The sequence below is a fragment of the Dipodomys merriami genome, unplaced genomic scaffold (assembly GCF_024711535.1).
Source record: "Dipodomys merriami isolate MVZ:Mamm:240054 unplaced genomic scaffold, mDipMer1.0.p SCAF_1570, whole genome shotgun sequence".
Lineage (NCBI taxonomy): Eukaryota > Metazoa > Chordata > Mammalia > Rodentia > Heteromyidae > Dipodomys > Dipodomys merriami.
The window spans coordinates 80,131-93,656 of record NW_027202905.1 but is presented as its reverse complement, the minus strand read 5'-3'; positions in this window follow the sequence as shown (position 1 = coordinate 93,656).

The following is a 13,526-nucleotide window of genomic DNA, read 5'->3' as shown; positions in this document are numbered from 1 at the left end:
TCTTGGATTCTCTCCAGTAGGCCTTCAAATATGACTTGTTTTACTTTAATAAAGATTTCCTTTGGCACAACTCTTTCCATTAAGGATGTTTTTAAGAAATAACTTGTTATTATTTTCAAATACATAGAAGAATAGAAGGATAGTAGGACATTTAGAAGGATAGAGGGAGGATAGTATGACATTATATGTAAGTAAATGCCAAAATGTTTATTATCTAAGTTCTGTTTTCTAGTGGGAGTGTGGTATGTTAAAATAGAATTCGTTGGTAGTTCACACAAGAAATGTGATTTTGACACATGTATAACTTTCTTACAAGCCACAGCTTTCCAAGAATGTGAAATTAGACTGTCTGGGAATGAATTTGAAGGAAGTTTTACATTGGAAAGAGGTGTGATTGAGAGCACTAGAATTCAAACTTGTGTGATTGTATTGTAAATTTTATACTTACGTGATATGGAAGCATATATTGTTCTGCATAGTCAAAATATAAATGTCCTTTCAAAAAAGGACAAATAAAAACATGATTCTTATATTGGTTATTTCATCTTCAACAATATTTAATAGAATATTTTCTTTGGTGATTAAAGGAAGATATTTCTCTTTATAATATTAATAAAATACAAATGTGAGCAGTCAGTAGTGTCCTCAGAAACAGTATGGGCAGTTTAGTCTTTGTAGTCTAGGATCTGTGCTGAAATATCCAGTTGTCATACATATTATTTTGACAAGCCATCTTTTCCCTGCCCTCTCACCCCCCATCAAGAAATTCAGTAATAGTAACCATACCTTAAAACCATGTGCCATCACTGTTGTAAACGGAGTCCTTTGGGTAATTTTTAGTGTCTGTGGTTTGTTTAAAACAAGAAAAAGATCACTTCTTAAGGTCTAAATGGTCTGTAGAGCTTTCTCTCAGGCATGAAATTTAAAGCACTGGGTTGGATCTTCACCGAGAGTGGCAAGCTTCATTGTAAACCGTCAGCATCATCTACCCTAGCTTGAGAGCGGTGGGCAAGACAAGTGTCTGCTACTCCATGATCCTGGCCTAGGCATACATTCTGTAGACTGCCCCTTCTGCCTGTCCCAGCTTGTTGCTTGATTTCTTCCCGTTCTTCACTTGGTTCTTGTGATCTGAGTTTAATAAAATGCTTGCAATGGCTGCAGAAAGAGAAAAAAGTAAAGGTTGATAAGAGGAAAATGCAGTCCATGTAGTGCTGGTGCTGGAGGAACTATGGTGCTGGAGGAACTATGCATCTTAATCCATCTCTTCTGGTGGTAGGATTACTTCAGTTTATATTGTTCCGGGAATGGGGCAGTATTTGAATACTCTAATGCGGAAGCAAGAGAGAGGGAATAGAAAGAAATGCCTGGCTTTCTGGCATCTGGGTGTGTTCAGTACAATTTCCATTGCTTGGATCTTGCATAGTTTTTCCTTTCTCAAGCTTAGCTCGTCTGACTTATTTTTCCTTTCTTTGCCAGGCTGGCTGGCTTGCTTGCTTGCTTGCTTGCTTGCTTGCTTGCTTGCTTGCTTGCTTGCTTGCTTCCTTCCTTGCTTGCTTCCTTCCTTCCTTCCTTCCCCAATCCTGGGGCTTGAATTCTAGGTCTGGTCATTATCCCTGAGCTCCTTTTTGCTCAAAGCTAGCTCTATCACTTGAGCCCCAGCACTATTTGCAACTTTTTCTGTGATTAACTGGTTTTTCCTGCCCAAGTTGGCTTTGAACCATGATCCTCAGATCTCAGCCTCCTGAATAGCTAGGATTACAGGTGTGAGCCACAGCACCTGGCCCAGGTTTTCTTTATGCTATGTTCTCTGTATAAACTATACATTGTGAATCCTCAGATATCTGTCTCTAAAGTGCAATTGGATAAGCATTTTGGTCTAAAAAAAAGTGATATGAATTGTTTCTTTCTAGAAAAGATAGAAATTCCTTAAGAAAATAGGGCGAGGAGTTGTATTATAGTCAGGAGAATGAAGAGTCTAACTTCCTAAGAAGGGGTACTGGATTGGGAACCTACAGACTTGGGGTACTGGATTGGGAACCTACAGACAGAAGAAGCTACATTTCTGATGTGATGCTTGAAAGTTAATGATTGCCTATCACGTTTTTGCGAACATTAAATATGACTTAGAAGCATTGAAGGTTTATGATGTCATCAGTTTTGACAGAAAGCAAACTCCAGCCTGCAGTGAGCCAGCAAGGAGTTGACCCAGAAACATGCATGATTGTGTTTACAAACCACTGGGCACAGATAATGTGTGAGCTCCGCCTTCTTTACTGGCCTCAGAGCCCCACGAGCCTCTATCACACAGAGCCAGGGTTTTCTACCTGTGTGACGGATAACTCAGTTCTCAGAAACACAAGGAGGGAAACCCTCTTAGATGGAAACAAAAGCAACATTCTCTTCTTCCTTTCCTATCATAGATACCCAGTTAAAAAACAATCATTTCCCTCCCTGCCCCGCAAAAAAAAAAAAAAAAAAAAAACCAAAAACAGGAAACAAGCTTGTTCCCCAGGTAATTTTAGAATAACAGCAATCATTCCTTGAAATGACTTTTACATCACCTTACAAAACTCTTCACCATAGTTATAAGCTCTCCCTTTGGTCCTTTTTCCCTCCTGATCCCATCCAGTCCTTAAACTCTACAAAATACACATTTGTTAAGGATTTACCAAGTATTGTGCTTTCTATCACTCGATTTCCACAGACCTACAGAGTAGTATTAACTTCCTCATTTTACAGACGAGGGAATGGAAAATTACAGAAGTTAAATAACTTCCTTGAGGTTCTTTTTTTTTTTTTTTTTTTTTTTCGGTCCGGTCATGGGGCCTAAACTCTGGGTCTGGGTGCTGTCCCTCAGCTCTTCAGCTCAAGGCTAGCGCTCTACCACTTGAGCCACAGCGCCACTTCCGGCTTTTTTCTTTTTGTTTATGTGGTGCTGAGGAATCGAACCCAGGGCCTCGAGCATGCAAGGCAAGTGCTCTACCACTGAGCCACCTTCCCAGCCCCCTCCTTGAGGTTCTATAACTAGTGAATTATCAAGTGAGCCCTTAGATTTCACTCCCTTGACTCTAAAGCCCTTGTATTTGACCTCAGCACTCTACCATTTTCAGGCTGGTGGCTGCTGTGTAATTTAAGGAAAAATGTCAGGCTATGCCTAAACATCTGTCTTCTTTACAAAGCTGATTTTTAAAAAAATTATTTATTTTGGCTTCTCTGACTCTTCTCTGATCTACTGGTGTAGATAATTAAGGGTTGAGTGTTTAGAAAATTGACTAGCCTTCCCCTTTCCTCAGGGAGTTTATCAGTAGTAAAATAAACCAAATGGGCATTCTTTACTATTTGTTCAACATTACACTCCCAGGTGAGCTGGTAAGTGGCTATTTATGTGACAGTCTTTTAGTGACTACCTAGCTCCTTCCTGTGTCCAGAAACAACACATGAGTTAAAGCATCAAACCTGCAAATCACAGCAATTTTAGGAGACATCGTTTAAATAAAAAAGGAACAAAATTAATTTGGCTTCTGGGTTGTTCACACTTTGTAGCTTCATGTCACCATCTAGGATAAAGCTTCCATGATTTTTTGTGCATTCCCCATTCTCTGACTTTTTGTTGTTCAAATTTTAATGGATTGTCTGTGGACATGGTGGTCACATCTGCAGTAGTAAAGGGAAGAAAGTATTTCAGCACCTTTTCTAGATCAGTTACCTTTACTTTGTATTTTTTTTACAGTATTCTAAAATTGATTCCAGAATGGAGGGGTGAGCCCTACAGGAAACTGCTGGTAGTGCACTGGGTATGGGAAGATACAGGAAGGCCTGTATCTCTCTTTTTCTTCAAAACTTTTTGTATTTTGTGTTTACAATGTACATAGTATAATTATGTATTAGTGCATTGTGTTCATTCATTAATTAAGCTATTGATGCTTTTTTTGGCCAGTCCTGGAGCTTGAACTCAGCATGGGCACTGTCCTTGGGCCTCTCTGTGTTCAAGGCTAGCGAACCACCATATGTGCTAAAGCTCTACTTCTGGCTTTTTTCTTTTTTTTTTTTTTTTTGTCGGTCGTGGGGCTTGAACTCTGGGCCTGGGCGCTGTCCCTCAGTTCTTCATCTCAAGGCGAGCTCTCTACCACTTCCGGTTTTCTGGTGGTTTATTGGAGATAGGAGTCTCACGGTCTCTCCTGCCCGGGCTGGCTTTGAACCGCAATCCTCAGATCTCAGCCTCCTGAGTAGCTAGGATTACAGGCATGAGCCACCAGCGCCTGGCTGGCTTTTTTCTGTTTATGTAGTAGTGAGGAATCGAACCCAGCACTTCGTGCATGCTAGGCAACCACTCTATCACTAAGACACATTCCCAGCCCCTGATGCTTATTTTTAATTGCTAGGAATGCACAATCAAGTTAGAAGTGTTTTTCAGATCCAGTCATTTTTTCATTTGATAGATAGAATCTAGCTCTCTAATACATAGTCTTTGCTCCAGGGCTCCATCTTGTTTGTTGTTTGGATATACTTCTTTGGTTACAATTATTTCTCTGGGCATCTGTGATGTATGCCTTTGGTAGTCCATGCCATTCTTAAAGGGATGTTATAGCCTCAGCTTCATGATTATATGTCAGCAAGTTATTGTCCTGTCAAATTCTGTCCCAGTCAAGCTTTTTATATAGTGTGGCAGTGCTGCTAGAATGTCCTGTTCAGAAACATGTCATTGATCTCTCACACTGGTGAATTTTTGTGTCTATGTTGGTCCTGAGCCTTGAACTCAGGGCCCGGGCATTATCCCTGAGCTTTTTTGTCTTAAGGGTAGTGCTGAGCCACTTGACCCACAGCTATTGGTAGTTAACTGGGGATAAGAGTCTCATGAACTTTCCTGGCCAGGCTGGCTTTAAACCATGATTCTCAGATCTCATCCTCGAGCAGATAGGATTACAGGTGTGAGCCACTAGTGCCTGGCTTGAAAAAATAAGTTTTGGTCCCAGGTCATATTGTAACGAAATCCCAGGATACACATATCATGTGAGTTTGGAAGCATATGGCAGGTACTTAGCATTCTCCTTTTCTTGCAAAAAAAAAAAAAAAAGTAAGAACTTTGTCGTGTATAGTCATTAAATACTTTCTTTTGCAAAGTGAGGACTGTTCTGGCTTAGTCATTTCTCTAACTTTGGTTGGTTATTTTCTTTTTGAAAATCTTTTTTTTTTTGGTCCAGTCATGGGCCCTTAACTCTGGGCCTGGGCACTGTCCCTCAGCTCTTCAGCTCAAAGCTAGTGCTCTACCACTTGAGCCACAGTGTCACTTCCGGCTTTTTTCTTATGTGTTGCTGAGGAATCGAACGCAGGGCCTCAGGCATACAAGGCAAGGGCTCTACCACTGAGCCACCTTCCCAGCCCCTCTTTTTGAACATCTTTTGAGCCTTAACTTTTCCTATTTTTTTTTGTTTTTTTGGTCAGTTGTGGGCCTTGAACTCTGAGCCTGGGCGCTGTCCCTCAGCTCTTCAGCTCAAGGCTAGCACTCTACCACTTGAGCCACAGTGCCACTTCCGGCTTTTTTCTTATGTGTTGCTGAGGAATCGAACGCAGGGCCTCAGGCATGCAAGGCAAGCGCTCTACCACTGAGCCACCTTCCCAGCCCCTCTTTTTGAAAATCTTTTGAGGCTTAACTTTTCCTATTTTTTTTTTTTTTTTGGTCAGTTGTGGGCCTTGAACTCTGGACCTGGGCACTGTCCTTGTGCTCTTCAGCTCTAGGCGAGAGCTCTATGACTTGTGCCACAGTGCCACTTCCATTTTCTAATGGTTTATTGGAGGTAAGAATCTCATGGACTTTCCTGCCCAGGCTGACTTTAAACGTGATCCTCAAATCTCAGCCTCCTGAGTAGCTTGGATAGGCGTGAGCCACCAGAGCCCAGCTAAAGAATTTATATATATATATATATATCGGTAGTGGGACTTGAACTTTGGGCCTGGGCACTATCCCTCAGCTCTTCAGCTCAAGGTGAGCCACAGCACCACTTCCAGTTTTCTGAGTGGTTTTATTGGAGATAAGAGTCTCACGGTCTTTCCTGCCCGATCTGGCTTTGAACAGCCATCCTCAGATCTCAGCCTCCTGATTATCTAGGTTTACAGGTGTGAGCCCCTGGCACCCTTAACTTTTCCTTTTAAACAAATCTTAAAAATACTCATAGTTTTAGTCTGCGGAGGACCCGAGGGCTTTTTCGGTACCTTATGAATGAGAGTACTGGTTGAGAAACTCTCTTGGCTGGCAAATGGCTATTGTTCTTGAGGGGTTTATTTAGCTCATAGTACTTACTAATACATCCCTGTCTGCATCCCAGGTGGGATTTAAGCTGGGAGCCTTGGCCTGGGCTTTTAAGAAATGTACAAGCTAATGTGGTTGGGTAAAAATCCTTATCACAGAGTGATTAATGGTGGCTTCTCCCTGGGAAGGAGCTGGTATGGATGGAAATGGTCTGGTGAGTGGGAAAAGTGATTGTTTTGTATTTGGTAACTTAGGTGTGAAAAGGGAGGGAGAAAACTTTTTATGGTATGAATATTGGAAATGAATAGTTTTAGCCTTTTTTGGATTGTGGGGGGAAAAGCTGGAGAAGACAAAAAATTTCAGGATAAGATATTTGGGTTGGAAATGAGAGACCTTCAGCTGGTAGAAATGAATGTTGTGTATTCTTTGTTTTAGAGTTTCAGATGGCAGTCTTTGTAATGAGTTGTTCCATTGGAGAGGAAGAGCAGTAGAGAAATGTGTTAAAATCTGACTCACACCTCTTGCCTGCTGGAATTGCAGTTGCTGCTTTCCTGAGAAAATCCTAGAAATCCCAGAAGAGATGTAAGATCAGAAATGTGGCAAAGACAAGACAAGATGGCAACATTTTATTTATTGAAGTGTCTATTAGCTGTGTAGAGCAATGCTTTTATGTGTGATAATGAGAGGAAATGAAGGTACCAAAGTCTGTAGGACTCAGAGTTCTCTGATAGGGCCCTTGAGTGAAAAATACAACACAACTGACCTGCATTTGACTGATTCTGTTCTGCTATTTATCAGTAACATCTGTTTTGGAGAGGTCATAGATGGAAGATAGCCTCTGGCCCAAATTTTGCCCTTCTAGTTATAGTATCTTGTCTCGAGCACCATGTCGCTGTCAGAGGAGTTGTCTAACTAGCTAGGATCATATTCAAAGCAGATTGTGACTCTGGAGCTTACCAGGAGACAGACATGGATAGTTCCAGAGGTACTTTGAATTTCCGAATTGTTCCCTGGTCCAGTGATCTGTGGCAGCCCCAGAATAGTTCTGGAGTAGGCATTCAGGAGTAACTGCATTCCTAGTAAGTGACTGAAGAATGTGGTTAGGAAATAGCACCTGCTTGTACTTCCTCACACCTTCTGAATGGCCACCTTGTCACTTAAGTTGCAGTGAATCTACAACCAAGACCTTTCTAGGTTGTTCCTTTTGTTGGACCTTCCAGCACCGTCTGGCCACCCACAGGCCCTGTTGGCACACAGAGTTCTTTATGCCCTTTTTCCATTCCTACGTCTCATTTATTCATGAGAAATACAAAGCTGCTTAGAGTTTCTGACCACCTACTCCCTGGTTTCATGCCTCTTTGCCTTAGCACTTGCTCTTGCTTCTGCCTGAGTATTCTGCTGCTTGACTAAATGCTTTTCTTTCTCCAGAACTGTTTTGAACTTCATTTCCTCTGGAAGCCTTTTCCTGCTGTCTTTTATGCTTCCACTCTGTGTTGCAATTTCACCCTGAGTTTTCTTTCCCTGTTAAACCAGTCACCTTTTATTACAATTATGGGTACATTATCTTCTTTCCAACTTCACTGTGAGCGCCTCCAGATTAGCACCATTAGTAATTTATCTACATTTTCAGTGTTAAGAACTGAGTGTGACATATCATAGATGTTTAATGAACTGTTGAATTGAAAGGCAGAAAATAAGAAATGCAACTGCAGAAGATCTGAGAGACGGGCTGGGAAGGTGGCTCAGTGGTAGAAGATCTGAGAGATATAGGAAACAGCTTCAGTCTTATATACTATTTTGAAGACCTTGCACAGTTTGCTTCTAGGAAGTTCTTTGGATTTGGTTTGAATTCATTGATCAGAAATAGTATATATATGTTTATGTATGTGTGTGTTTAATTTTTATAGTCACTTTCATGAACAGTTTATAATCTAGTATATTGTTTTTATCTCTTATATTTGTGACTTTGCATTTCCAAAATGGAAGAGGGTAAATTTAGAAAGGAGCGTTGGCTTACCAAGCAATTAATGGATTGCTGTGTGCACTAACCACTTGTTATTTTGTGATTTCATAGACCTTTCTGTATACTTCTTTCAAGCACTGAATACTAATAGTGTCTGTCCTTAGAGCTACAAGAACATAGGAATTAGGTTAAAAAAAATCAGAGGACTGGGCTTGGTGGTATATGCCTGTAATCTTAGCACTGAGACCTAAAGTCCTTGAGTTTGAGCTCAGCCTGGACTATATTGTCAGACTCTGTCTGTCTCAAGAAAGAAAAGAATACAGTAGTGGTGATAGATGAGGAAAAAGTGGTGGATTTAGTCATCTTTTTCATTTCAGAGAGAATGAGGATGGGAAAATAAATGGAACCATCCAGATTGCTTAGGTCAAATGTCTTCTCACAATAGTGCAAAGTATAGTATGTTTTATTTACAGCATCTTGTATAGATTTCCACATAGCCTGAATCTGTTGAAGAGCACATGGTTTCTAGATGTAGAGTTGTCACATGTATTTGAATCTTATTCACTTGCCATGTTCATCTTTGTTCTTTTGATACTTGCCTTGTGGTAGACTAAATGACAGGGGAAAAAGCCTTGGAGAGATGAAAGTTGAGACATTGTTAGAGAACTTTGATTATTCTTCTGACTATCTTAGGAAGCTTTTATTTGTTAACATTTAAAAAATTGTATCTGTCACACCAACTCTACAGGTAACACCAAATTTGCTGGTTGAAAATAAAACAAAAGCTCTTCCTCCTAAGATGAAGGGCCTAAGGCATTGATGAGGGCTTCTGTTACTCCACAAAGTAGTTGAGTCTATAGAAATGTCAGCAGTTCTACTACTGCAGACTCCTTGATAAGGTTGTTTTTTTGTTTGTTTTTTTTTCTGTGGTTAAAGATAGTGTTCCTTGGAATGTTATTACTTAGGACACTCTTCTGTCTGTCTATAGCTCCTCCTTTTTCCTGTTTCATCTCAGAGTTAGACAAGTTTCTGATGCTCAGGACTAAAGCTGACTTTAAACCACTGGGACAAGTTCATAAGCTGTGTTGTCTTGTTGATAGGAAAAATAAATGATTTGGTGAGGTCCGTTCCCCGTATGGAGACAGGTATGCAAGGAATGTTCCAAACTGAATTGAGCCCAGAAACATGGACTGGAAGGAAACATATTTTTCTTGTAGTTATTTGGTACATTAAGTGGAATTTGGCCTAGGACAGCTAAATCCTAGGTACATTAATTGGAATTTGGCCTAGGACAGCTAAATCCTGGGTACTTTTTGCCTTCCTTTACAGAATGAGGTAAGTAAATATTGATAGCCATCTATAAGAGAATGATAGCTGGCTGCCTTTCCTCTCTGGAACATGGAGAGTTGGCTCCTTTCCTGCTTTGCTGTATTACTTTGGGGCATTAGTGGAAGACTCCATTTTGCATTCCTCCCAGCAGAGCATCTTTCCTCTAGTGGTTTATCGTTAGCTTTCAAGTAATCACACTTAGGCTCTGGTCTCAGCCTGGCTAAGGAGGTTGCCTATGTGGGGGGATTAGAAGAAGTTTCTGAAAGTACGGTGATGGGGCAGAGAAAGATTTTCTGGGATAAAAGGCTTCTGGAGGCTATGAGTGTCTGATGGGATGAAGGGAAAGAGAGAAAGGGAGGAACCATTTTCCTGGTTGGGGTATTAACATATGGTAAGTATGACCTCAGTTTATAAAGAGTTTGCAACCTTGATACTTAATGGAATTGGTTTTTTCCTTAATATTTATTATGTGCTATATAAATACTACCTTTTCAAGTCCTTTCTAAAATCTCTTGCACTTATTAGTGATATCTTTGCTTTCTAAAAAGAAAATATTTTCACTTATCCAAAGGAAGTGTAGTAAACAAAAGATGCTAAATGCCCTCCATTCTTCTTAGCCCCCAAGGCTGAGACTCATATTCTACAGTTAACATATTGCTTTGCTTTTGAGCTGATTAAGGGCAGTTTAACTTAAGAGGGGAAATGACATTGGGTGGGGAGGGGGAACCAGAGGTCAGCTGTGCACAGTGAGGTTGAAAATGTGATGTTAAAGAAGCTATAATAGGGGCTGGGAAGGTAGCTCAGCGGTAGAGTGCATGCGTCGCAAGCATGAGGCCCTGGGTTCGATTCCTCAGCACCACATAAACAGAAAAAAGCCGGAAGTGGCGCTGTGGCTTGAGCTGAAGAGCTGAGGGACAGTGCCCAGACCCATGGCCGGCAAAAAAAAAAAAAAAAAAAGAAGCTATAATAAATGGCCCATTGGCAGCCATTACTCTGCAGTATTTTCTTTTTATTTTTCTGGCTCTGGTTCTGGAACTTGAACTCAGGACTTGGGCACTGTCCCTTAGCTTTTCTTTCTTTCTTTTTTCTTTTTCAGAGATAGCACTCTACCACTTGAGCCACAGCTCTACTTCCAGCTTTTTGGTGGTTATTTAGAGATAAGAGTCACAGACTTTCCTGCCTGGGCTGGCTTTGAACTGTGATCCTCTGATCTCAGCCTCCTGAGTAGCTAGGATTACAGGCATAAGCAACCAATACCCAGTTTACGGTACTTTTATCTGTCAATCAAGATTGTTAGGAAATTAGACTTTGGCTTGAATCACTTTCCACTAAGTTTTGCTAAATAATCCTAAGGCTATAGTAGTCAAATGAACATAAACTAATACTTAGGGGCAGCAATGGTGGTACATGTCTGTAATTCAGCCCTAGGAAGGTTGAGGCAAGAGAACTAAGTTTGAGGCTAGCCAGGGGCACATAGAAAGAGCTTGTCTTAAAAAAACAAAAGTTGGGGGCTGGGAATGTGGCTTAGTGGTAGAGTGCTTGCCTAGCATGCATGAAGCCCTCTGGGTTCGACTCCTCAGTACCACCCAAACAGAAAGAGCTGGAAGTAGTGCTGTGGCTCAAGTGGTAGAGTGCCTAGCCTTGAGCACAGAAAGGCGCAGGGACAATGCCCAGGCCCTGAGTTCAAGCTCCCGGACTGACAAAACAACAACAACAAAGATTGGATATGTAACTCATATTGTATCCACCTAGACTTATCTATTCACAACACAGCTGAGCACCATGAACTTAAAAAAAGTAATTTAAGCCGCCAAAATAGATGCTGCCAAGCCTTTATTCACAGATGCATCCACTCAGGGCCTATCCACACTTATCTAGCAGGTCTGGACATCTGGTTTCTAAACTGATCTGTGGGTTTTGAAAGCTGAAAATTAAAAGGGAAGAGGAATGCAGTCGAAAAGGAATGGCACAGTAATGGTACAATAAAGTAACAGCCAACACTTTTGACAGAGGAAGAAAGAAGATGGAAAGCCATAAAGGAGGAGCTATAGTTACTGAAAACACTGCCATCTTGTTTCATTTAGAATCAGGTGCATTGAATTCCCGGCAGGGATTTCTAGGGTGTGGGGTTGGAATCTGAAAGGTTTAACTATTGCTTTGATGATCTTATATATTCTTATATATTGATGACTCTGATGATGATCCCTAGTCATCAAGATGAGATACTACATTTATGTCTAGCAGAACAAAAAAAAAAAATGCACAGACTAGCTCTTAAAATGTTCCCAATCAGAATGTTTAAGGCTCAATTTTGATGCCATGAGCATCAGATCATCTCTTTGAAACACTTGGCTGTTCAGAGTCTTAGTCACTCAGAGCTTGATGTGTTACAACATGGGAACAGCATATAGGTAGAAAATATTAATTTGTATTGTAAAAAAAATCACAGTCACTTTATTAAGCAGTAAATTCTAATACCATTTAAAAATGGCTCTTTATGTTTAGTGCTCAGCTGTAAAACTTGACTTTCTACTCTCCTGTAACACATCTGAACATCTGTACACATCGTGTCTGTACCTCTTCTTTGCAATTTATTATATTATTTCATTTGTGAAAGCTCATCTTCCTGAGTATAAAATATATCCTCATCTTCCTAGTTTCTAGTACATGGCAGGGATCCCAATAAATGTTTAGTGAATAACTAATAATTGAACAAGTTATACAAAGCTTTCTCATTAATCCATTACTACCATGCAGATACTTTTATACAATCCCCCTCTCCAGTTTTGATTATGCACTAAAATCTTTATGGTATTTGAACTACATTTGATGATTAGCATTGTTAGAACACTTGAATCACTTCCTTCGCCTTTGCTTTTTTTGTCCTCACTAGTAGAATTAAAGGATGGAAGCAAAACGAGCCATTATGGCATAGGAGCAGGCTCAGGCTGTGAGCTTCTGATGAGTAATTTTTGTGGCAGGTATGCCCTGGATGGGGTCACTGTGACAAGGCTGGGGCCCTGGGGACGCAAGCATGGCAACATGGAGAAGGGGCTCACCTGTACTCACTCTCTTGTAGGTCCCAGGTGACTGTGGAGGAGGTCATGACCCCCACCGCATACCTGGACCTCTTCCTGTGCAGCATCTCAGAGCCCACACTGCTGGAGCTCGTCCTGCGCTTCATCCTGCTGCACCACCATGAGAACGTGCTCATCCTGGACACGCTCACCAGCCGGATCAACACCCCGTTCCGGGTAAGGCAAGCTCCTGAGGAAGTACCTTGCAACTCACCATCCATGGGTTTGTTTGGGAAACTGGATCATCTCTACTCTTCTTACTTTTCTTGTTTTTTCTCCTTTCTTTTTTCTTTCCGCAGCCATTAACTTCTTTCTGTTTGGGTAGAGATGAAGTATGTCATTTTCATTTTTTGGAGTCCTGCCAGGGAGGTGGCAGGCACTGCCACCTTTGATAGGAAGGACATTTTTCCTCCCCTGGCTTATGTTGGCCCTCTCTTCTGTGCAACAAGCAGAACTCATTTCCAGAAGGGCAGAACTGTGTTAGGTGCAGGTAGAGAAAGGAAAACAGTATATCAGGTTCAGTTGTTGGCAGTTATATTTATGTCCAAGTGTTCTGAAGTGAAAGGCTGGGAAATTATGAGTTGAGGTGCTGGTCACTTAGTTGGGAGTTCTGCTTTGAAAAATCCTCTTAACACCACTAGTGCCACTCTCATATCCACACCCCCTACCAAAAACAATCCCTATTGTAATAAAAAGTATTCTTTTAAAGGCAAGAATAACAACATACCTTTGAATTTATTGTATATATACTGTAATATATTTAACCTAATAAGAGCATAAAGAGGGAGAACAGGAGAATAGTAGAAACAGTTCCATGTTTCACTGGAAATAATTTAGCATGACCCTAAAGTAGAATCTGCTAAGTTAAATATTGGGAGCAACTGCTAAAGAAATTACTGAAGAAATAAAA